Source organism: Hemibagrus wyckioides, linkage group LG08 (genome assembly GCF_019097595.1).
Source record: "Hemibagrus wyckioides isolate EC202008001 linkage group LG08, SWU_Hwy_1.0, whole genome shotgun sequence".
NCBI classification, from domain to species: domain Eukaryota; kingdom Metazoa; phylum Chordata; class Actinopteri; order Siluriformes; family Bagridae; genus Hemibagrus; species Hemibagrus wyckioides.
Window position 1 is genome coordinate 23,309,649 of NC_080717.1, and position 21,118 is coordinate 23,330,766.

Genomic DNA, 21,118 nt, shown 5'->3' on the forward strand with positions numbered 1-21,118 from the left:
CGATGTGCTCACCACTATCAGCTGCTCCTCGTCCACGTGTCCCCACCCATGTTCACTTGCTAATCATCGCCAGGCTGTGCTCACCACTGTCAGCTGTTCCTCGTCAACACCCCCCTCCCCCATATTCAGGTCAACAGCTGGGGGTGGCCCCGATTCCTTCATTGGGGCTTCCGTAAGCCTCGGAAAGCGGGGCTATGGGCTGTCCGCCAAGCAAGGGGAATAACAAGTTATCGCTTCTCGGCCTTTTGGCTAAGATCAAGTGTAGTATCTGTTCTTATCAGTTTAATATCTGATACGCCCTCTATATGAGGGCTCTATATTAAACGGATTTTTAGAGCTGGGAGCTGGAAAAGGGGCTTGCTCCGTCCGATCCACGCATCGGCCTGGTATTGCAGTACTTCCAGGCTTGGTGCACCATTTTCTAATGTAAAAGAGTAGAAAAAAAAAAAACTTACTTACTTCATTACTTAATGTATTCTTATTACTGACTTACTTGCTTGCTTTGTTATTCACTTATTACGTTCTTATTACTTACTTATTCACTTTGTTGCTCACTGTTTACTTTCTTATTTCTTACTTACTGACTGACATCCTTTATTACTGACTGACTTATTTACTGACTTACTTTGTTACTCACTTATTACTTTCTTATTACTTACTTACTGACTGACTGACATCCTTTATTACTGACTGACTTATTTACTGACTTACTTTGTTACTCACTCATTACTTTCTTATTACTTACTTACTGACTGACTGACATCCTTTATTACTGACTGACTTATTTACTGACTTACTTTGTTACTCACTTATTACTTTCTTATTACTTACTTACTGACTGACTGACATCCTTTATTACTGACTGACTTATTTACTGACTTTGTTGCTCACTTTTTCCTTCCTTATTTCTTACTTACTGACTGACATCCTTTATTACTGACTGACTTATTTACTGACTTACTTTGTTACTCACTTATTACTTTCTTATTACTTACTTACTGACTGACTGACATCCTTTTTTACTGACTGACTTATTTACTGACTTACTTTGTTACTCACTTATTACTTTCTTATTACTTACTTACTGACTGACGTATTTTATTACTGACTGACTTACTGACTTACTTTGTTACTCACTTATTATTACTGACTGACTTAGCCTAATATGGAAAGTGCATGTGACCAGCAAATGCCACTTACCCCTAGCCTATCATCGCCACGATGTGCTCACCACTATCAGCTGCTCCTCGTCCACGTGTCCCCACCCATGTTCCCTTGCTAATCATCGCCAGGCTGTGCTCACCACTGTCAGCTGTTCCTCGTCAACACCCCCCTCCCCCATATTCAGGTCAACAGCTGGGGGTGGCCCCGATTCCTTCATTGGGGCTTCCGTAAGCCTCGGAAAGCGGGGCTATGGGCTGTCCGCCAAGCAAGGGGAATAACAAGTTATCGCTTCTCAGCCTTTTGGCTAAGATCAAGTGTAGTATCTGTTCTTATCAGTTTAATATCTGATACGCCCTCTATATGAGGGCTCTATATTAAACGGATTTTTAGAGCTGGGAGCTGGAAAAGGGGCTTGCTCCGTCCGATCCACGCATCGGCCTGGTATTGCAGTACTTCCAGGCTTGGTGCACCATTTTCTAATGTAAAAAAGTAGAAAAAAAAAAAACTTACTTATTTCATTACTTTACCTATTCTTATTACTGACTTACTTGCTTGCTTTGTTATTCACTTTGTTGCTCACTTTTTACTTTCTTATTTCTTACTTACTGACTGACATCCTTTATTACTGACTGACTTATTTACTGACTTACTTTGTTACTCACTTATTACTTTCTTATTACTTACTTACTGACTGACTGACATCCTTTATTACTGACTGACTTATTTACTGACTTACTTTGTTACTCACTTATTACTTTCTTATTACTTACTTACTGACTGACGTATTTTATTACTGACTGACTTACTGACTTACTTTGTTACTCACTTATTATTATTACTGACTGACTTTCCTAATATGGAAAGTGCATGTGACCAGCAAATGCCACTTACCCCTAGCCTATCATCGCCACGATGTGCTCACCACTATCAGCTGCTCCTCGTCAACACCCCCCCTCCCCCATATTCAGGTCAACAGCTGGGGGTGGCCCCGATTCCTTCATTGGGGCTTCCGTAAGCCTCGGAAAGCGGGGCTATGGGCTGTCCGCCAAGCAAGGGGAATAACAAGTTATCGCTTCTCGGCCTTTTGGCTAAGATCAAGTGTAGTATCTGTTCTTATCAGTTTAATATCTGATACGCCCTCTATATGAGGGCTCTATATTAAACGGATTTTTAGAGCTGGGAGCTGGAAAAGGGGCTTGCTCCGTCCGATCCACGCATCGGCCTGGTATTGCAGTACTTCCAGGCTTGGTGCACCATTTTCTAATGTAAAAAAGTAGAAAAAAAAAAAAAACTTACTTATTTCATTACTTAACATATTCTTATTACTGACTTACTTGCTTGCTTTGTTATTCACTTTGTTGCTCACTTTTTACTTTCTTATTTCTTACTTACTGACTGACATCCTGTATTACTGACTGACTTATTTACTGACTTACTTTGTTACTCACTTATTACTTTCTTATTACTTACTTACTGACTGACTGACATCCTTTATTACTGACTGACTTATTTACTGACTTACTTTGTTACTCACTTATTACTTTCTTTTTACTTACTTACTGACTGACGTATTTTATTACTGACTGACTTACTGACTTACTTTGTTACTCACTTATTATTATTACTGACTGACTTTCCTAATATGGAAAGTGCATGTGACCAGCAAATGCCACTTACCCCTAGCCTATCATCGCCACGATGTGCTCACCACTATCAGCTGCTCCTCGTCCACGTGTCCCCACCCATGTTCCCTTGCTAATCATCGCCAGGCTGTGCTCACCACTGTCAGCTGTTCCTCGTCAACACCCCCCTCCCCCATATTCAGGTCAACAGCTGGGGGTGGCCCCGATTCCTTCATTGGGGCTTCCGTAAGCCTCGGAAAGCGGGGCTATGGGCTGTCCGCCAAGCAAGGGGAATAACAAGTTATCGCTTCTCGGCCTTTTGGCTAAGATCAAGTGTAGTATCTGTTCTTATCAGTTTAATATCTGATACGCCCTCTATATGAGGGCTCTATATTAAACGGATTTTTAGAGCTGGGAGCTGGAAAAGGGGCTTGCTCCGTCCGATCCACGCATCGGCCTGGTATTGCAGTACTTCCAGGCTTGGTGCACCATTTTCTAATGTAAAAGAGTAGAAAAAAAAAAACTTACTTACTTCATTACTTAATGTATTCTTATTACTGACTTACTTGCTTGCTTTGTTATTCACTTATTACGTTCTTATTACTTACTTATTCACTTTGTTGCTCACTTTTTACTTTCTTATTTCTTACTTACTGACTGACATCCTTTATTACTGACTGACTTATTTACTGACTGACTTATTTACTGACTTACTTTGTTACTCACTTATTACTTTCTTATTACTTACTTACTGACTGACGTATTTTATTACTGACTGACTTACTGACTTACTTTGTTACTCACTTATTATTATTACTGACTGACTTAGCCTAATATGGAAAGTGCATGTGACCAGCAAATGCCACTTACCCCTAGCCTATCATCGCCACGATGTGCTCACCACTATCAGCTGCTCCTCGTCCACGTGTCCCCACCCATGTTCCCTTGCTAATCATCGCCAGGCTGTGCTCACCACTGTCAGCTGTTCCTCGTCAACACCCCCCTCCCCCATATTCAGGTCAACAGCTGGGGGTGGCCCCGATTCCTTCATTGGGGCTTCCGTAAGCCTCGGAAAGCGGGGCTATGGGCTGTCCGCCAAGCAAGGGGAATAACAAGTTATCGCTTCTCGGCCTTTTGGCTAAGATCAAGTGTAGTATCTGTTCTTATCAGTTTAATATCTGATACGCCCTCTATATGAGGGCTCTATATTAAACGGATTTTTAGAGCTGGGAGCTGGAAAAGGGGCTTGCTCCGTCCGATCCACGCATCGGCCTGGTATTGCAGTACTTCCAGGCTTGGTGCACCATTTTCTAATGTAAAAATGTAGAAAAAAAAAAAACTTACTTACTTCATTACTTAATGTATTCTTATTACTGACTTACTTGCTTGCTTTGTTATTCACTTATTACGTTCTTATTACTTACTTATTCACTTTGTTGCTCACTTTTTACTTTCTTATTTCTTACTTACTGACTGACATCCTTTATTACTGACTGACTTATTTACTGACTTACTTTGTTACTCACTTATTACTTTCTTATTACTTACTTACTGACTGACTGACATCCTTTATTACTGACTGACTTATTTACTGACTTACTTTGTTACTCACTTATTACTTTCTTATTACTTACTTACTGACTGACGTATTTTATTACTGACTGACTTACTGACTTACTTTGTTACTCACTTACTATTATTACTAACTGACTTTCCTAATATGGAAAGTGCATGTGACCAGCAAATGCCACTTACCCCTAGCCTATCATCGCCACGATGTGCTCACCACTATCAGCTGCTCCTCGTCCACGTATCCCCACCCATGTTCCCTTGCTAATCATCGCCAGGCTGTGCTCACCACTGTCAGCTGTTCCTCGTCAACACCCCCCTCCCCCATATTCAGGTCAACAGCTGGGGGTGGCCCCGATTCCTTCATTGGGGCTTCCGTAAGCCTCGGAAAGCGGGGCTATGGGCTGTCCGCCAAGCAAGGGGAATAACAAGTTATCGCTTCTCGGCCTTTTGGCTAAGATCAAGTGTAGTATCTGTTCTTATCAGTTTAATATCTGATACGCCCTCTATATGAGGGCTCTATATTAAACGGATTTTTAGAGCTGGGAGCTGGAAAAGGGGCTTGCTCCGTCCGATCCACGCATCGGCCTGGTATTGCAGTACTTCCAGGCTTGGTGCACCATTTTCTAATGTAAAAGAGTAGAAAAAAAAAAAAACTTACTTACTTCATTACTTAATGTATTCTTATTACTGACTTACTTGCTTGCTTTGTTATTCACTTATTACGTTCTTATTACTTACTTATTCACTTTGTTGCTCACTTTTTACTTTCTTATTTCTTACTTACTGACTGACATCCTTTATTACTGACTGACTTATTTACTGACTTACTTTGTTACTCACTTATTACTTTCTTATTACTTACTTACTGACTGACTGACATCCTTTATTACTGACTGACTTATTTACTGACTTACTTTGTTACTCACTTATTACTTTCTTATTACTTACTTACTGACTGACTGACATCCTTTATTACTGACTGACTTATTTACTGACTTACTTTGTTACTCACTTATTACTTTCTTATTACTTACTTACTGAGTGACTGACATCCTTTATTACTGACTGACTTATTTACTGACTTACTTTGTTACTCACTTATTACTTTCTTATTACTTACTTACTGACTGACGTATTTTATTACTGACTGACTTACTGACTTACTTTGTTACTCACTTATTTTTATTACTAACTGACTTTCCTAATATGGAAAGTGCATGTGACCAGCAAATGCCACTTACCCCTAGCCTATCATCGCCACGATGTGCTCACCACTATCAGCTGCTCCTCGTCCACGTATCCCCACCCATGTTCCCTTGCTAATCATCGCCAGGCTGTGCTCACCACTGTCAGCTGTTCCTCGTCAACACCCCCCTCCCCCATATTCAGGTCAACAGCTGGGGGTGGCCCCGATTCCTTCATTGGGGCTTCCGTAAGCCTCGGAAAGCGGGGCTATGGGCTGTCCGCCAAGCAAGGGGAATAACAAGTTATCGCTTCTCGGCCTTTTGGCTAAGATCAAGTGTAGTATCTGTTCTTATCAGTTTAATATCTGATACGCCCTCTATATGAGGGCTCTATATTAAACGGATTTTTAGAGCTGGGAGCTGGAAAAGGGGCTTGCTCCGTCCGATCCACGCATCGGCCTGGTATTGCAGTACTTCCAGGCTTGGTGCACCATTATCTAATGTAAAAGAGTAGAAAAAAAAAAAACTTACTTACTTCATTACTTAATGTATTCTTATTACTGACTTACTTGCTTGCTTTGTTATTCACTTATTACGTTCTTATTACTTACTTATTCACTTTGTTGCTCACTTTTTACTTTCTTATTTCTTACTTACTGACTGACATCCTTTATTACTGACTGACTTATTTACTGACTTACTTTGTTACTCACTTATTACTTTCTTATTACTTACTTACTGACTGACTGACATCCTTTATTACTGACTGACTTATTTACTGACTTACTTTGTTACTCACTTATTACTTTCTTATTACTTACTTACTGACTGACTGACATCCTTTATTACTGACTGACTTATTTACTGACTTACTTTGTTACTCACTTATTACTTTCTTATTACTTACTTACTGACTGACTGACATACTTTTTTACTGACTGACTTATTTACTGACTTACTTTGTTACTCACTTATTACTTTCTTATTACTTACTTACTGACTGACGTATTTTATTACTGACTGACTTACTGACTTACTTTGTTACTCACTTATTATTACTGACTGACTTAGCCTAATATGGAAAGTGCATGTGACCAGCAAATGCCACTTACCCCTAGCCTATCATCGCCACGATGTGCTCACCACTATCAGCTGCTCCTCGTCCACGTGTCCCCACCCATGTTCCCTTGCTAATCATCGCCAGGCTGTGCTCACCACTGTCAGCTGTTCCTCGTCAACACCCCCCTCCCCCATATTCAGGTCAACAGCTGGGGGTGGCCCCGATTCCTTCATTGGGGCTTCCGTAAGCCTCGGAAAGCGGGGCTATGGGCTGTCCGCCAAGCAAGGGGAATAACAAGTTATCGCTTCTCGGCCTTTTGGCTAAAATCAAGTGTAGTATCTGTTCTTATCAGTTTAATATCTGATACGCCCTCTATATGAGGGCTCTATATTAAACGGATTTTTAGAGCTGGGAGCTGGAAAAGGGGCTTGCTCCGTCCGATCCACGCATCGGCCTGGTATTGCAGTACTTCCAGGCTTGGTGCACCATTTTCTAATGTAAAAAAGTAGAAAAAAAAAAAACTTATTTCATTACTTAACATATTCTTATTACTGACTTACTTGCTTGCTTTGTTATTCACTTTGTTGCTCACTTTTTACTTTCTTATTTCTTACTTACTGACTGACATCCTTTATTACTGACTGACTTATTTACTGACTTACTTTGTTACTCACTTATTACTTTCTTATTACTTACTTACTGACTGACTGACATCCTTTATTACTGACTGACTTATTTACTGACTTACTTTGTTACTCACTTATTACTTTCTTATTACTTACTTACTGACTGACGTATTTTATTACTGACTGACTTACTGACTTACTTTGTTACTCACTTATTATTATTACTGACTGACTTTCCTAATATGGAAAGTGCATGTGACCAGCAAATGCCACTTACCCCTAGCCTATCATCGCCACGATGTGCTCACCACTATCAGCTGCTCCTCGTCAACACCCCCCCTCCCCCATATTCAGGTCAACAGCTGGGGGTGGCCCCGATTCCTTCATTGGGGCTTCCGTAAGCCCCGGAAAGCGGGGCTATGGGCTGTCCGCCAAGCAAGGGGAATAACAAGTTATCGCTTCTCGGCCTTTTGGCTAAGATCAAGTGTAGTATCTGTTCTTATCAGTTTAATATCTGATACGCCCTCTATATGAGGGCTCTATATTAAACGGATTTTTAGAGCTGGGAGCTGGAAAAGGGGCTTGCTCCGTCCGATCCACGCATCGGCCTGGTATTGCAGTACTTCCAGGCTTGGTGCACCATTTTCTAATGTAAAAGAGTAGAAAAAAAAAAACTTACTTACTTCATTACTTAATGTATTCTTATTACTGACTTACTTGCTTGCTTTGTTATTCACTTATTACGTTCTTATTACTTACTTATTCACTTTGTTGCTCACTTTTTACTTTCTTATTTCTTACTTACTGACTGACATCCTTTATTACTGACTGACTTATTTACTGACTTACTTTGTTACTCACTTATTACTTTCTTATTACTTACTTACTGACTGACTGACATCCTTTATTACTGACTGACTTATTTACTGACTTACTTTGTTACTCACTTATTACTTTCTTATTACTTACTTACTGACTGACGTATTTTATTACTGACTGACTTACTGACTTACTTTGTTACTCACTTATTATTATTACTGACTGACTTAGCCTAATATGGAAAGTGCATGTGACCAGCAAATGCCACTTACCCCTATCCTATCATCGCCACGATGTGCTCACCACTATCAGCTGCTCCTCGTCCACGTGTCCCCACCCATGTTCCCTTGCTAATCATCGCCAGGCTGTGCTCACCACTGTCAGCTGTTCCTCGTCAACACCCCCCTCCCCCATATTCAGGTCAACAGCTGGGGGTGGCCCCGATTCCTTCATTGGGGCTTCCGTAAGCCTCGGAAAGCGGGGCTATGGGCTGTCCGCCAAGCAAGGGGAATAACAAGTTATCGCTTCTCGGCCTTTTGGCTAAGATCAAGTGTAGTATCTGTTCTTATCAGTTTAATATCTGATACGCTCTCTATATGAGGGCTCTATATTAAACGGATTTTTAGAGCTGGGAGCTGGAAAAGGGGCTTGCTCCGTCCGATCCACGCATCGGCCTGGTATTGCAGTACTTCCAGGCTTGGTGCACCATTTTCTAATGTAAAAATGTAGAAAAAAAAAAAACTTACTTACTTCATTACTTAACGTATTCTTATTACTGACTTACTTGCTTGCTTTGTTATTCACTTATTACGTTCCTATTTCTTACTTATTGACTTATTCGCTTACTTTGTTGCTCACTTTTTCCTTCCTTATTTCTTACTTACTGACTGACATCCTTTATTACTGACTGACTTATTTACTGACTTACTTTGTTACTCACTTATTACTTTCTTATTACTTACTTACTGACTGACTGACATCCTTTATTACTGACTGACTTATTTACTGACTTACTTTGTTACTCACTTATTACTTTCTTATTACTTACTTACTGACTGACTGACATCCTTTATTACTGACTGACTTATTTACTGACTTACTTTGTTACTCACTTATTACTTTCTTATTACTTACTTACTGACTGACTGACATCCTTTATTACTGACTGACTTATTTACTGACTTTGTTACTCACTTATTACTTTCTTATTACTTTATTACTGACTGACTTAGCGTAATATGGAAAGTGCATGTGGCCAGCAAATGCCACTTACCCCTAGCCTATCATCGCCACGATGTGCTCACCACTATCAGCTGCTCCTCGTCCACGTGTCCCCACCCATGTTCACTTGCTAATCATCGCCACGATGTGCTCACCACTATCAGCTGCTCCTCGTCAACACCCCCCCTCCCCCATATTCAGGTCAACAGCTGGGGGTGGCCCCGATTCCTTCATTGGGGCTTCCGTAAGCCCCGGAAAGCGGGGCTATGGGCTGTCCGCCAAGCAAGGGGAATAACAAGTTATCGCTTCTCGGCCTTTTGGCTAAGATCAAGTGTAGTATCTGTTCTTATCAGTTTAATATCTGATACGCCCTCTATATGAGGGCTCTATATTAAACGGATTTTTAGAGCTGGGAGCTGGAAAAGGGGCTTGCTCCGTCCGATCCACGCATCGGCCTGGTATTGCAGTACTTCCAGGCTTGGTGCACCATTTTCTAATGTAAAAGAGTAGAAAAAAAAAAACTTACTTACTTCATTACTTAATGTATTCTTATTACTGACTTACTTGCTTGCTTTGTTATTCACTTATTACGTTCTTATTACTTACTTATTCACTTTGTTGCTCACTTTTTACTTTCTTATTTCTTACTTACTGACTGACATCCTTTATTACTGACTGACTTATTTACTGACTTACTTTGTTACTCACTTATTACTTTCTTATTACTTACTTACTGACTGACTGACATCCTTTATTACTGACTGACTTATTTACTGACTTACTTTGTTACTCACTTATTACTTTCTTATTACTTACTTACTGACTGACGTATTTTATTACTGACTGACTTACTGACTTACTTTGTTACTCACTTATTATTATTACTGACTGACTTAGCCTAATATGGAAAGTGCATGTGACCAGCAAATGCCACTTACCCCTATCCTATCATCGCCACGATGTGCTCACCACTATCAGCTGCTCCTCGTCCACGTGTCCCCACCCATGTTCCCTTGCTAATCATCGCCAGGCTGTGCTCACCACTGTCAGCTGTTCCTCGTCAACACCCCCCTCCCCCATATTCAGGTCAACAGCTGGGGGTGGCCCCGATTCCTTCATTGGGGCTTCCGTAAGCCTCGGAAAGCGGGGCTATGGGCTGTCCGCCAAGCAAGGGGAATAACAAGTTATCGCTTCTCGGCCTTTTGGCTAAGATCAAGTGTAGTATCTGTTCTTATCAGTTTAATATCTGATACGCTCTCTATATGAGGGCTCTATATTAAACGGATTTTTAGAGCTGGGAGCTGGAAAAGGGGCTTGCTCCGTCCGATCCACGCATCGGCCTGGTATTGCAGTACTTCCAGGCTTGGTGCACCATTTTCTAATGTAAAAATGTAGAAAAAAAAAAAACTTACTTACTTCATTACTTAACGTATTCTTATTACTGACTTACTTGCTTGCTTTGTTATTCACTTATTACGTTCCTATTTCTTACTTATTGACTTATTCGCTTACTTTGTTGCTCACTTTTTCCTTCCTTATTTCTTACTTACTGACTGACATCCTTTATTACTGACTGACTTATTTACTGACTTACTTTGTTACTCACTTATTACTTTCTTATTACTTACTTACTGACTGACTGACATCCTTTATTACTGACTGACTTATTTACTGACTTACTTTGTTACTCACTTATTACTTTCTTATTACTTACTTACTGACTGACTGACATCCTTTATTACTGACTGACTTATTTACTGACTTACTTTGTTACTCACTTATTACTTTCTTATTACTTACTTACTGACTGACTGACATCCTTTATTACTGACTGACTTATTTACTGACTTTGTTACTCACTTATTACTTTCTTATTACTTTATTACTGACTGACTTAGCGTAATATGGAAAGTGCATGTGGCCAGCAAATGCCACTTACCCCTAGCCTATCATCGCCACGATGTGCTCACCACTATCAGCTGCTCCTCGTCCACGTGTCCCCACCCATGTTCACTTGCTAATCATCGCCAGGCTGTGCTCACCACTGTCAGCTGTTCCTCGTCAACACCCCCCTCCCCCATATTCAGGTCAACAGCTGGGGGTGGCCCCGATTCCTTCATTGGGGCTTCCGTAAGCCTCGGAAAGCGGGGCTATGGGCTGTCCGCCAAGCAAGGGGAATAACAAGTTATCGCTTCTCGGCCTTTTGGCTAAGATCAAGTGTAGTATCTGTTCTTATCAGTTTAATATCTGATACGCCCGCTATATGAGGGCTCTATATTAAACGGATTTTTAGAGCTGGGAGCTGGAAAAGGGGCTTGCTCCGTCCGATCCACGCATCGGCCTGGTATTGCAGTACTTCCAGGCTTGGTGCACCATTTTCTAATGTAAAAAAGTAGAAATAAAAAAAACTTACTTGCTTTGTTACTTAATGTATTCTTATTACTGACTTACTTGCTTGCTTTGTTCTTCACTTATTACGTTCTTATTACTTACTTATTCACTTTGTTGCTCACTTTTTACTTTCTTATTTCTTACTTACTGACTGACATCCTTTATTACTGACTGACTTATTTACTGACTTACTTTGTTACTCACTTATTACTTTCTTATTACTTACTTACTGACTGACTGACATCCTTTATTACTGACTGACTTATTTACTGACTTACTTTGTTACTCACTTATTACTTTCTTATTACTTACTTACTGACTGACGTATTTTATTACTGACTGACTTACTGACTTACTTTGTTACTCACTTATTATTATTACTGACTGACTTAGCCTAATATGGAAAGTGCATGTGACCAGCAAATGCCACTTACCCCTAGCCTATCATCGCCACGATGTGCTCACCACTATCAGCTGCTCCTCGTCCACGTGTCCCCACCCATGTTCCCTTGCTAATCATCGCCAGGCTGTGCTCACCACTGTCAGCTGTTCCTCGTCAACACCCCCCCTCCCCCATATTCAGGTCAACAGCTGGGGGTGGCCCCGATTCCTTCATTGGGGCTTCCGTAAGCCTCGGAAAGCGGGGCTATGGGCTGTCCGCCAAGCAAGGGGAATAACAAGTTATCGCTTCTCGGCCTTTTGGCTAAGATCAAGTGTAGTATCTGTTCTTATCAGTTTAATATCTGATACGCCCTCTATATGAGGGCTCTATATTAAACGGATTTTTAGAGCTGGGAGCTGGAAAAGGGGCTTGCTCCGTCCGATCCACGCATCGGCCTGGTATTGCAGTACTTCCAGGCTTGGTGCACCATTTTCTAATGTAAAAGAGTAGAAAAAAAAAACTTACTTCATTACTTAATGTATTTTTATTACTGACTTACTTGCTTGCTTTGTTATTCACTTATTACGTTCTTATTACTTACTTATTCACTTTGTTGCTCACTTTTTACTTTCTTATTTCTTACTTACTGACTGACATCCTTTATTACTGACTGACTTATTTACTGACTTACTTTGTTACTCACTTATTACTTTCTTATTACTTACTTACTGACGTATTTTATTACTGACTGACTTACTGACTTACTTTGTTACTCACTTATTATTATTACTGACTGACTTAGCCTAATATGGAAAGTGCATGTGACCAGCAAATGCCACTTACCCCTAGCCTATCATCGCCACGATGTGCTCACCACTATCAGCTGCTCCTCGTCCACGTGTCCCCACCCATGTTCCCTTGCTAATCATCGCCAGGCTGTGCTCACCACTGTCAGCTGTTCCTCGTCAACACCCCCCTCCCCCATATTCAGGTCAACAGCTGGGGGTGGCCCCGATTCCTTCATTGGGGCTTCCGTAAGCCTCGGAAAGCGGGGCTATGGGCTGTCCGCCAAGCAAGGGGAATAACAAGTTATCGCTTCTTGGCCTTTTGGCTAAGATCAAGTGTAGTATCTGTTCTTATCAGTTTAATATCTGATACGCCCGCTATATGAGGGCTCTATATTAAACGGATTTTTAGAGCTGGGAGCTGGAAAAGGGGCTTGCTCCGTCCGATCCACGCATCGGCCTGGTATTGCAGTACTTCCATGCTTGGTGCACCATTTTCTAATGTAAAAGAGTAGAAAAAAAAAAAACTTACTTACTTCATTACTTAATGTATTCTTATTACTGACTTACTTGCTTGCTTTGTTATTCACTTATTACGTTCTTATTACTTACTTATTCACTTTGTTGCTCACTTTTTACTTTCTTATTTCTTACTTACTGACTGACATCCTTTATTACTGACTGACTTATTTACTGACTTACTTTGTTACTCACTTATTACTTTCTTATTACTTACTTACTGACTGACTGACATCCTTTATTACTGACTGACTTATTTACTGACTTACTTTGTTACTCACTTATTACTTTCTTATTACTTACTTACTGACTGACTGACATCCTTTATTACTGACTGACTTATTTACTGACTTACTTTGTTACTCACTTATTACTTTCTTATTACTTACTTACTGACTGACGTATTTTATTACTGACTGACTTACTGACTTACTTTGTTACTCACTTATTATTATTACTGACTGACTTTCCTAATATGGAAAGTGCATGTGACCAGCAAATGCCACTTACCCCTAGCCTATCATCGCCACGATGTGCTCACCACTATCAGCTGCTCCTCGTCCACGTGTCCCCACCCATGTTCCCTTGCTAATCATCGCCAGGCTGTGCTCACCACTGTCAGCTGTTCCTCGTCAACACCCCCCCTCCCCCATATTCAGGTCAACAGCTGGGGGTGGCCCCGATTCCTTCATTGGGGCTTCCGTAAGCCTCGGAAAGCGGGGCTATGGGCTGTCCGCCAAGCAAGGGGAATAACAAGTTATCGCTTCTCAGCCTTTTGGCTAAGATCAAGTGTAGTATCTGTTCTTATCAGTTTAATATCTGATACGCCCTCTATATGAGGGCTCTATATTAAATGGATTTTTAGAGCTGGGAGCTGGAAAAGGGGCTTGCTCCGTCCGATCCACGCATCGGCCTGGTATTGCAGTACTTCCAGGCTTGGTGCACCATTTTCTAATGTAAAAGAGTAGAAAAAAAAAAAACTTACTTACTTCATTACTTAATGTATTCTTATTACTGACTTACTTGCTTGCTTTGTTATTCACTTATTACTTACTTATTCACTTTGTTGCTCACTTTTTACTTTCTTATTTCTTACTTACTGACTGACCTCCTTTATTACTGACTGACTTATTTACTGACTTACTTTGTTACTCACTTATTACTTTCTTATTACTTACTTACTGACTGACTGACATCCTTTATTACTGACTGACTTATTTACTGACTTACTTTGTTACTCACTTATTACTTTCTTATTACTTACTTACTGACTGACTTACTGACTTACTTTGTTACTCACTTATTATTATTACTGACTGACTTTCCTAATATGGAAAGTGCATGTGACCAGCAAATGCCACTTACCCCTAGCCTATCATCGCCACGATGTGCTCACCACTATCAGCTGCTCCTCGTCCACGTGTCCCCACCCATGTTCACTTGCTAATCATCGCCAGGCTGTGCTCACCACTGTCAGCTGTTCCTCGTCAACACCCCCCCTCCCCCATATTCAGGTCAACAGCTGGGGGTGGCCTCGATTCCTTCATTGGGGCTTCCGTAAGCCTCGGAAAGCGGGGCTATGGGCTGTCCGCCAAGCAAGGGGAATAACAAGTTATCGCTTCTCGGCCTTTTGGCTAAGATCAAGTGTAGTATCTGTTCTTATCAGTTTAATATCTGATACGCCCTCTATATGAAGGCTCTATTTTAAACGGATTTTTAGAGCTGGGAGCTGGAAAAGGGGCTTGCTCCGTCCGATCCACGCATCGGCCTGGTATTGCAGTACTTCCAGGCTTGGTGCACCATTTTCTAATGTAAAAAAGTAGAAAAAAAAAAAAACTTACTTACTTCATTATTTAACGTATTCTTATTATTGACTTACTTGCTTGCTTTGTTATTCACTTATTACGTTCCTATTTCTTACTTATTGACTTATTCGCTTACTTTGTTGCTCACTTTTTACTTTCTTATTTCCTACTTACTGACTGACATCCTTTATTACTGACTGACTTATTTACTGACTTACTTTGTTACTCACTTATTACTTTCTTATTACTTACTTACTGACTGACTGACATCCTTTATTACTGACTGACTTATTTACTGACTTACTTTGTTACTCACTTATTACTTTCTTATTACTTACGTACTGACTGACGTATTTTATTACTGACTGACTTACTGACTTACTTTGTTACTCACTTATTATTATTACTGACTGACTTAGCCTAATATGGAAAGTGCATGTGACCAGCAAATGCCACTTACCCCTAGCCTATCATCGCCACGATGTGCTCACCACTATCAGCTGCTCCTCGTCCACGTGTCCCCACCCATGTTCCCTTGCTAATCATCGCCAGGCTGTGCTCACCACTGTCAGCTGTTCCTCGTCAACACCCCCCTCCCCCATATTCAGGTCAACAGCTGGGGGTGGCCCCGATTCCTTCATTGGGGCTTCCGTAAGCCTCGGAAAGCGGGGCTATGGGCTGTCCGCCAAGCAAGGGGAATAACAAGTTATCGCTTCTCGGCCTTTTGGCTAAGATCAAGTGTAGTATCTGTTCTTATCAGTTTAATATCTGATACGCCCTCTATATGAGGGCTCTATATTAAACGGATTTTTAGAGCTGGGAGCTGGAAAAGGGGCTTGCTCCGTCCGATCCACGCATCGGCCTGGTATTGCAGTACTTCCAGGCTTGGTGCACCATTTTCTAATGTAAAAGAGTAGAAAAAAAAAAAACTTACTTACTTCATTACTTAATATATTCTTATTACTGACTTACTTGCTTGCTTTGTTATTCACTTATTACGTTCTTATTACTTACTTATTCACTTTGTTGCTCACTTTTTACTTTCTTATTTCTTACTTACTGACTGACATCCTTTATTACTGACTGACTTATTTACTGACTTACTTTGTTACTCACTTATTACTTTCTTATTACTTACTTACTGACTGACGTATTTTATTACTGACTGACTTACTGACTTACTTTGTTACTCACTTATTATTATTACTGACTGACTTTCCTAATATGGAAAGTGCATGTGACCAGCAAATGCCACTTACCCCTAGCCTATCATCGCCACGATGTGCTCACCACTATCAGCTGCTCCTCGTCCACGTGTCCCCACCCATGTTCCCTTGCTAATCATCGCCAGGCTGTGCTCACCACTGTCAGCTGTTCCTCGTCAACACCCCCCTCCCCCATATTCAGGTCACCAGCTGGGGGTGGCCCCGATTCCTTCATTGGGGCTTCCGTAAGCCTCGGAAAGCGGGGCTATGGGCTGTCCGCCAAGCAAGGGGAATAACAAGTCATCGCTTCTTGGCTTTTTGGCTAAGATCAAGTGTAGCCCTGGAGCGAGGAGCTGAGCGTCATCTGCCTCGAGTGGTGCGGCTTTGTCATTCTTTTCGGGTGGAGCTCTGCAGAGATGCTGCGGAGGCTGTGAAGAAGTGATTTTGCTGGGATTGGATTTTGTTCTGGCTTCTCAGGGACTTTAGCAGATTGGCTCTCTCCAAGGTCCTTTGCCTGCGCGATTTTTGTTTTTCTGGGTTTCTGGACATTGCTTTCGTTGCCTTCACTGACTGCTTTACCTTTTTCGACTGGTGCTCGCGGCTCAGGGAGGAGGAGGTGCTTCGTAGTCTTCGGCTGGTCCCGTTGTTCGCCATGGATGAGGTCCCCATCACTGTGCACGTTTATAACCCCTTCGTGGCGGACGAGGTCATCAGAGCTTTCTTGGCACGGTACTGCTCTTCTGTCTTAGCAGGGGAGAAGCTGCGAGGGCGTTTCAGCGTCTGGAATGGGAAGCGCAGGTTCCTCGTCTGGTTGAAGACGGACCCGGCTGCTCCGGGTGGCCTGGTCCATTCTCCGGGGAATTTTTCCATTGGTCCCAACCAGGGTTTTCTCCACTATCCTGGCCAGCCGTTGTACTGCTGGAAGTGTGGGGCCCTTGGCCACGCAAAGGAGGTCTGCCTTGGACGGAGGTGCCGCATCTGTGGCTCGGAGGACCACCTCGCGGCCGAGTGTGGTGCGTCAAAGGCCTGCAGTCTGTGTGGCAGTGAGGAGCATCTGTATCGCCAGTGCCCATCGAGAAAGGGGACTTATGCCAGCTTTTTGCTGAGGAATTCCTGTCCTTAAGTGCCCGGGAAAAGGGGGAGCAGGAGGAAGCGGTGTTCACCGAAGGGGCAGCAGAGCCTGCGGCATCAAGCGGGCCAGCAAGCGAGGAGGTAGCAGGGCCATCTAACAAGGAGGTTCAGCTGACGCAGGCAGAAGGGGGTTCTTCTGACCTGACCCCGGGAGAGTCGCTGACAGCCGGCCGGGTAACCCCGGCCGTGGGAGTACCGTCGGGGGAAGAACAGGCTTCGAGGCCCAGTCTGGGGCTGGATGCCGGGTTGTTTGGAAGTTGGGCGGAGGCGACAGAAGGGGTAGCGGAGGCCTCGACCCTGGTGCAACCAGACTGGGCCTCAATGGAGTTCTCGGACAGCATGGAGGATGTGGGATCAGATCCAGAACAGGATATGGGGGAGGGCGGCAGACTCTCCGGGACTGGAGCTACCACAGAGGTGGAGGGGGCGACGGAGGAGAGAAGAATAAAGAGGTCACGTCTGGAGAGAGGACCGGAGTTTGACCTCCTGACTGCAGGGGACATTATAGGTACAAGGGAGATTGAGGTGGAGGGAGCGCAGGCTGTACACACATTGGGGGAGGATTGTTTACAGCGGGATGGAGGAACAAGGGAGGAGGACAGAAGTTGTGGCAAGACGGGTCAGAACAGGGGCTGGCAGGGGTGGAGGGGGATAGTAATACCATTGAATAAGATGGGTAGTGGAAAATGGAATGAGCAACAGTTGGGGTGTGAGAAGGACTGTGGATTTTGGGGGGGTGGGGAGGGAGGCAGGGGAGTGAAGGTTTGGCTGGTGAGGGTGGGTGGAGGGAAGTTTTTCTGGGAAAGGCTTGGTTTTGGGGAAAGTGCCTTGAGATTGTGTTGACTGGTTCGGATTCTTTTAAAAAATTTTTTTGATGATTAGAATAGCATCACTTAATGTGCGGGGCATCAAGCAGCCTCTCAAAAGGACGGCCGTGTTTTTGAGTTTGCATTCGGTTTCTTTTGATCTGTTATTTTTGCAGGAAGTCCATTTAAGCTCGAAGTGGGAGGTGGTTGAGTTCACGAAAGGGTGGGATCTCAGTCCAGCCGTTTGGGGTGTGGGTGAGGGGAGTTGGAGTGGGGGTGCTGTTCAAATCTTTTGAGTGGGAGGTGGAAAATGTAGTTTCGGTAGTGCCAGGGAGGATTGTCTGTGTAGATGGGAAGTGGAGGGGGATGGGAAGTACAGGGCTATAGGGGTGTACGCACCGTGTAGGGGAGGGCAACGGCGGGGGTTCTTCCGCCTGCTGGAGCCTCTTTTCTGCACAAATAGAGTATTGCTGGTTGGGGGGGATTTTAATGTGGATGTAGAGTCGGAGGGGGGGGTGGAGCTGGCCCATACGATGTCAGGAGCAGGCCTGGTTGACGTTTACAGGGTGGTCGATCCGCATTCCCCGGGCTGGACTTGGAGGAACTCGCGGGGTGATACATCTAGGCTCGACCTCCTGTTTGTGCCGGAGAGGGTGAAGGTGCACGCGTGCTTTCTGAGGCCCTTTTGGGCCTCCGACCACTGCATGGTGCTCGGCAGCATCGAAGTTGAGGGTTGTCAAAGGGGACGAGGTTGTTGGAGATTGAACTGTTCTATCTTGCAGGACCCTGCCTTTGTTGAGATTTTTCACCATCTATACACAGGTTGGCGAGGGTTGCGGGTGCTGTACGACACACAGCGTGAGTGGTGGGAGGACCTGAAAAAGAGAGTTGCCACCCTGGTCCGCTGGCAGGGCCAGGAGATGGCAAGAAGGAGAGTGGAAAGAGCCAGGCAGTGGTCAAGAGTCCTTGCTTCGGCTTGGAAAGATGGAGATTGCGGGCGGCTCAGGGATGCCAGTGAAGTCCTACAAGCTCACTTTCAGGCAGAGGCCCGCAGCTACTTTGTTCAGGCGGGTAGGCAGGCACTTGAGTTGGATGAGTGCCCTACACACTTCTTTTTTAATAGTGTCAGAAGCCGGCAGCGAGGGTCTTATATAGAGGGTTTGAGTGATGGTATCCGGGTACTGACTGTGCCCGAGGACATGTTGGGCTGCGCTAGTGCCTTCTACTGTGACCTCTTCCAACGAAGGGGATCGAGCGGTGAACTGGCAGCCGGGTTTCTGGACTCTGTGGCAGATAGACTGCCTGGGGAATGTGTAGTGGAGTTGGAAGAGCAGGTGTCTCTAGAGGAGGTGGAGAGTGCTATGCTCTCCCTGAAAACAGGCGTGGCTCCTGGAGGGGACGGTCTCCCTGTGGAGTGGTACCGGACCTTTTGACCCCTCGTGGGCCCAGATCTGGTGGCCGTTTACAGGGAGGCGTTTGGGGCTGGGCTCCTTCCACAGTCAGCGAGAGTCGGGCATATCACCCTCCTACATAAGAAGGGTGACAGGGCGGACTTGGCAAACTGGCGGCCGATCACGTTGCTGACGGTAGATTATAAGATCTTTGCCAAGTTACTGGCCCTACGCCTCAGAAGGGTGATGGCCACGGTGGTGCACCCTGACCAGACTTGTGGGGTGCCCAGACGGACGTGTGGTATGAACCTGGTGCTGGTCAGAGATGCTTTGGCATGGGTGATGCAATGCCAGGTACCGTTGGCTTTGCTGAATTTGGACCAGGAGAAGGCCTTCGATCGTGTGTCGCACGCGTTTCTGTTTGGCGCTCCTGGAACGAATGGGCTTTGGTCCGGTTTTCACTGCCATGGTGAGACTGCTTTATACCGGGACACTACGCTGTTCCTTGGCTGAGATGAAGACTTCTGCGCAGTGGAGCGGGTGATCGAGGTGTTCTCAGATGCTACTGGTGCCCGAGTTAACTGCGGGAAGTCCTCCATACTTCATGCTGGAATGTGGGCTGGAAGGGCTGAGGTCCCAGGGGGTTTCTCTCTGTGCCAGGATGGGCTCAGGATTCTCGGCATCGTCTTCTGGAGGGAGGACAGTGCCCAGAAGAACTGGGACATTGCCCTCAGGAAAGTACAGGCGAGGGCTGGAACCGGAGGGATCTCTCTTTTTCAGGGAGGGTGCTTGCGGTCAATGCCGACCTGTTGACAAGATTGAACCATCTTGCCTATGTCTTCCCTGTCCCCTTTGTGACAGGACGGCGCCTAGAGCGCTTTGTGTTTATGTTCATTTGGGGAGGGAGGAACGAGCAGGTCGCCCGCGTACGAATGTATAGGGATCGAGAGAAAGGGGGGAGAGTTGTGATTTGTGCCCCCCTCAAGACCATGGCCTTGTTCATGTCCTTTGCGGCGAGATTGACCAGGGGGTCGGAGGGACATATATCGGCCCTGTTTGCAAAGTTTTGGCTGGGTTTCACTTTGCGAACGGTGATTCCCTGGAGAGGCACGGCGCCATGGTCGGTCGACCGCCCATGGCATTACCAAAAGGCAGTCGAGTTCGTCCGGGACCAGCCGTGGTGCCTGGTGGACAGTCTTGTCCTGGAACACCGTAGGCTGTATAAGAAGTGGAGGGACTGCTGCGCAGAACACATGAGCGAGGCACTGCCCCGCATGCCGGGTGTAGATTGGGCAAGGATTCAGCCGAAGTGGCTAGATGGGGCCAGCAAGGATCTGCACTGGTTGGGGGAGCTGGGGCGCCTCCCTGTGAGGGAGAAGCTCTATAGGCACGGCTCAACTCGGACGCCCCTGTGTCCAAATGCGGGGGCGAGGAG

General features: G+C 44.3%; 18 non-coding genes across 18 annotated transcripts; all 18 read left to right on the plus strand.

The window, feature by feature from the left end:
• The first annotated feature begins 229 nt into the window (after positions 1-229).
• On the plus strand, positions 230-420 carry LOC131358641 (U2 spliceosomal RNA). The gene has a single exon (XR_009205588.1). It is a non-coding gene; the product is annotated as a U2 spliceosomal RNA (small nuclear RNA).
• Positions 421-1,448: 1,028 nt separating this feature from the next.
• LOC131358669 (U2 spliceosomal RNA) lies at positions 1,449-1,639 on the plus strand. The gene has a single exon (XR_009205615.1). It is a non-coding gene; the product is annotated as a U2 spliceosomal RNA (small nuclear RNA).
• Positions 1,640-2,232: 593 nt separating this feature from the next.
• LOC131358642 (U2 spliceosomal RNA) lies at positions 2,233-2,423 on the plus strand. Its single transcript, XR_009205589.1, has one exon. It is a non-coding gene; the product is annotated as a U2 spliceosomal RNA (small nuclear RNA).
• A 666-nt stretch (positions 2,424-3,089) lies between these two features.
• LOC131358643 (U2 spliceosomal RNA) lies at positions 3,090-3,280 on the plus strand. The gene has a single exon (XR_009205590.1). It is a non-coding gene; the product is annotated as a U2 spliceosomal RNA (small nuclear RNA).
• Positions 3,281-3,904: 624 nt separating this feature from the next.
• On the plus strand, positions 3,905-4,095 carry LOC131358645 (U2 spliceosomal RNA). Its single transcript, XR_009205592.1, has one exon. It is a non-coding gene; the product is annotated as a U2 spliceosomal RNA (small nuclear RNA).
• Positions 4,096-4,789: 694 nt separating this feature from the next.
• On the plus strand, positions 4,790-4,980 carry LOC131358646 (U2 spliceosomal RNA). Its single transcript, XR_009205593.1, has one exon. It is a non-coding gene; the product is annotated as a U2 spliceosomal RNA (small nuclear RNA).
• An 867-nt stretch (positions 4,981-5,847) lies between these two features.
• On the plus strand, positions 5,848-6,038 carry LOC131358660 (U2 spliceosomal RNA). The gene has a single exon (XR_009205606.1). It is a non-coding gene; the product is annotated as a U2 spliceosomal RNA (small nuclear RNA).
• An 864-nt stretch (positions 6,039-6,902) lies between these two features.
• On the plus strand, positions 6,903-7,093 carry LOC131358713 (U2 spliceosomal RNA). The gene has a single exon (XR_009205657.1). It is a non-coding gene; the product is annotated as a U2 spliceosomal RNA (small nuclear RNA).
• A 589-nt stretch (positions 7,094-7,682) lies between these two features.
• On the plus strand, positions 7,683-7,873 carry LOC131358647 (U2 spliceosomal RNA). The gene has a single exon (XR_009205594.1). It is a non-coding gene; the product is annotated as a U2 spliceosomal RNA (small nuclear RNA).
• A 694-nt stretch (positions 7,874-8,567) lies between these two features.
• On the plus strand, positions 8,568-8,758 carry LOC131358673 (U2 spliceosomal RNA). Its single transcript, XR_009205619.1, has one exon. It is a non-coding gene; the product is annotated as a U2 spliceosomal RNA (small nuclear RNA).
• Positions 8,759-9,569: 811 nt separating this feature from the next.
• LOC131358648 (U2 spliceosomal RNA) lies at positions 9,570-9,760 on the plus strand. The gene has a single exon (XR_009205595.1). It is a non-coding gene; the product is annotated as a U2 spliceosomal RNA (small nuclear RNA).
• Positions 9,761-10,454: 694 nt separating this feature from the next.
• On the plus strand, positions 10,455-10,645 carry LOC131358674 (U2 spliceosomal RNA). Its single transcript, XR_009205620.1, has one exon. It is a non-coding gene; the product is annotated as a U2 spliceosomal RNA (small nuclear RNA).
• An 810-nt stretch (positions 10,646-11,455) lies between these two features.
• Positions 11,456-11,646, plus strand: LOC131358705 (U2 spliceosomal RNA). The gene has a single exon (XR_009205649.1). It is a non-coding gene; the product is annotated as a U2 spliceosomal RNA (small nuclear RNA).
• Positions 11,647-12,342: 696 nt separating this feature from the next.
• On the plus strand, positions 12,343-12,533 carry LOC131358650 (U2 spliceosomal RNA). The gene has a single exon (XR_009205596.1). It is a non-coding gene; the product is annotated as a U2 spliceosomal RNA (small nuclear RNA).
• A 599-nt stretch (positions 12,534-13,132) lies between these two features.
• On the plus strand, positions 13,133-13,323 carry LOC131358715 (U2 spliceosomal RNA). The gene has a single exon (XR_009205659.1). It is a non-coding gene; the product is annotated as a U2 spliceosomal RNA (small nuclear RNA).
• Positions 13,324-14,104: 781 nt separating this feature from the next.
• Positions 14,105-14,295, plus strand: LOC131358668 (U2 spliceosomal RNA). The gene has a single exon (XR_009205614.1). It is a non-coding gene; the product is annotated as a U2 spliceosomal RNA (small nuclear RNA).
• A 664-nt stretch (positions 14,296-14,959) lies between these two features.
• LOC131358706 (U2 spliceosomal RNA) lies at positions 14,960-15,150 on the plus strand. Its single transcript, XR_009205650.1, has one exon. It is a non-coding gene; the product is annotated as a U2 spliceosomal RNA (small nuclear RNA).
• A 708-nt stretch (positions 15,151-15,858) lies between these two features.
• Positions 15,859-16,049, plus strand: LOC131358651 (U2 spliceosomal RNA). The gene has a single exon (XR_009205597.1). It is a non-coding gene; the product is annotated as a U2 spliceosomal RNA (small nuclear RNA).
• The last annotated feature ends 5,069 nt before the right edge of the window (positions 16,050-21,118 follow it).